We start from the raw sequence: 2,969 nt of genomic DNA, 5'->3' as shown, positions 1-2,969 counted from the left end.
AAAAAAAAAAAAAAAAATCCACAAAAAGCCCATGGCCACTTCTTCATATGTAGTACAGAGAAATGCAATTGGCTCTTCTTTGCTAGGACAGCTTGTTATTCTGAATATTTCTTCACCTTTGCCAGACAACAAGCAAAATAGTATAAAATAATCTGTTGAAAATAATGAAAAATGTTTAATAGTTAATGTATAACCAAATCAAACACATTAGATGCTCTCTTTTTATGGCTGTAGAATCATTTTGGGCTTGTAATTAAGATTGACAGGACATGACTGTATTTAGTAAAGAGAAAATGAAGTATTAATTGTTCTGTTTTTCTATACTCAGTCAATGTTAAATATCTCTTCTGTGTCGTCTGTAAACTCTAACTGACGTGGCACTTAGGAATTGTTCACTTAGTTCCAAACATGCCCTTTTTTTTTGTTGTTTATTTACTTTGAGCATTCCAATTTGTTTTTCTGCTTTGCTGCTTCTGTCATTTCTAACCAAATAATATCAATAATCTGGAATGTTCAGTTTTTTGCTGTCTTTGAAGTTGTGAATAACTGATATTTTGAGAGAAAATGCTGTTGAGCGACATCTTAAAATAAAAAGTACTAAGACAGACATAAGATTTTATATAGCTGGCCTACTTCTGAGATCTCAGGCCTGATTCTGCTTGTAATGCGAGGTTAAGGAGAGCTAAAATCAATGGCATTCCAGTGGTGTGCATTGGCAGTTTTCCTTTTGCAGAAGTATCTTCTGTATTACTTAAAACTAAATTTACTACTTGTGAAATTGTGCATTCCAAAGTCAAAAGATATAATGTAACTCTTGTAGCAGAAGGTATGAAACCATAAATTGAAACCATAAATTCACAAAGCATTGCAACTTGAAATAGATGATAACACAAACCAGTATTTTGTATGTATTTTTAAGACAACTGTTTTCTTCCTAATATGTGAGGTTGGATGACTAATTTCAGCATCAGACAGACTGGAATTGGGGTTTTAGATTGAAAACTAAGTATTTTTCAAATACTTTTGGTTCATCATTCCTAATTATTATATTTTGAAAAGTAAATAGTAAAGAAAAATAAATAGTTGCAAATAATTTGCAACTCAATCTTGATGAAGAATGTCAAGAAAGGAGAAAAGGAGATGGAAATGTCAGTAGACTATAAGAATGGACATACTGAAGAAAACTTTTCTTGCCTGCTTCTGATTCTAACTGTAGACAACAGTGGACATCCAAGAAAAATACAGGAGACTCTAGTGATACATCATCAGTTTCCTTTTACCTGTCTTGACAGAAATGAATCTCAAAAAACTGCTGAGACAGAAGTTGGCATCAGACTTTGCTATCTGATAATGCTAACATCTGTTAGTATTAATAATTGATTAAACCTAACCAACTTAATGCTGCACCAGACAGTCCAGTCATCAGAATGACACTCTGACCTTATGATCTAAATGAGCAGTTTGAAACACTGTTCACTGGAGGAGGACTATGAGATACACCCCTGATAAGGAAATCATCCACGTTATTTGAAGAGAATATAAGTTACTGAAATATGGTTAAGTGAGCTAAAAAAATGTCCATTTATGTACCCTGTTTCTGAGTATTCCATCTACTTGCCATCTAACCAGGTGCCTCATAACTCTTCAGACTAAATGAAAATAAATTAAAAGCAATAAAATCAGTACTAATCTATTTTCTGCATTTTCAGTGAATGAAAAAATAGGCTCTCTTAGGGAATTGATTCAGTCATCTGCACCATTGAGTATTTAAATATAAACCTATTATCTATAGTCATTTGTTAATTAACAATCTGCCAAAGTAGACACAAGGGGAAAGCAAACAGAGGTAGAATTCTCTGAAATTGAATTAGTACTGGAACACTAGCTATATAGTTTTAAAGAAATCAGTCAGGTGAATAAAATGAATAATGAACGGTTTTAAAACTGTGTGGGAACTGATGGCCCTGTGGAGATGTGCATCAGGTCAGTATGGAAATTAAAGGATGCCTGTGTGGGATGGAAGGGAAAGTACTACATTCATCTTTTTCTACTTGTTACATCTTTTTTCCCTTTTTCCTGTCTTGTTGTATAGTTACACATGCAGTATTTATAAGACACTACTTAATGCCAGATAACCTAGTGAAAACTTGTTTAAAGACATACTGCTGAAATTCTATGGTAACTCACGTTGGAAAAACAACAGTCTGGAGAAGTACTGGAGAAAAGGACTGGAAATGTTCTTATCACTGAAGTACTAAATAGGTGACTTGAGAGAATTGAGCTGCTGAGAGCTCTGTGTGATGTTGGCCAAGTCACTCAAGCGTATGTTCTCTTTTTCTCAGCCTTTGAAACAGTCTTAGCCTGTTCTGTACTTCTGAAAAATACTTCAGAAAAAAAAAAAGAAATCAACAATTTCCACCATTACAGAGGTGGATGTTGCCTAAATGCTTTGTACAGCATCCTGTGGGTTGAAGTCCTTCATTTGAAATTCTAAGTACACTGTGATTCTGATTTCCATGTCCTGAAACAGCCAATTAATAAACAAAGATAGGCTGAACTTAAATTGTGCTGTGGTTTCTTCCCTTAGAACAGCATTGCCTGTACTAATTCATATCTGAACTTTTGTTCTTATTACGCTATTTGTTCAGTGAGCATGGCTACCAGTAAGAGGTTGACACTTGAGCTTTGTGCAACAATTCATTCTCTCTATTCAACTGGATGAATGCACTATGTTTTATGAAATAAATCTGCAGAGCTGTAAAGTTCTCTGGTCTTGTAGCGAGCTATCTCGATGTTTTATAATAATCTCCTAATGAAATTTATACCTGAAACCCTTCAGGAAACATTCCTGAGACTTGAATTTGTAATATTAGATAATATAAACTTAGATGTTGCTTTACCCAAGTATACAGGCATTGGGTAGTTGATGCAAGCTGCCTTCTCAGGACCAGTGTATTACTATTATTCTG

This window comes from Meleagris gallopavo, chromosome 5, assembly GCF_000146605.3.
Source record: "Meleagris gallopavo isolate NT-WF06-2002-E0010 breed Aviagen turkey brand Nicholas breeding stock chromosome 5, Turkey_5.1, whole genome shotgun sequence".
NCBI classification, from domain to species: domain Eukaryota; kingdom Metazoa; phylum Chordata; class Aves; order Galliformes; family Phasianidae; genus Meleagris; species Meleagris gallopavo.
This window is presented reverse-complemented; position numbering follows the sequence as displayed.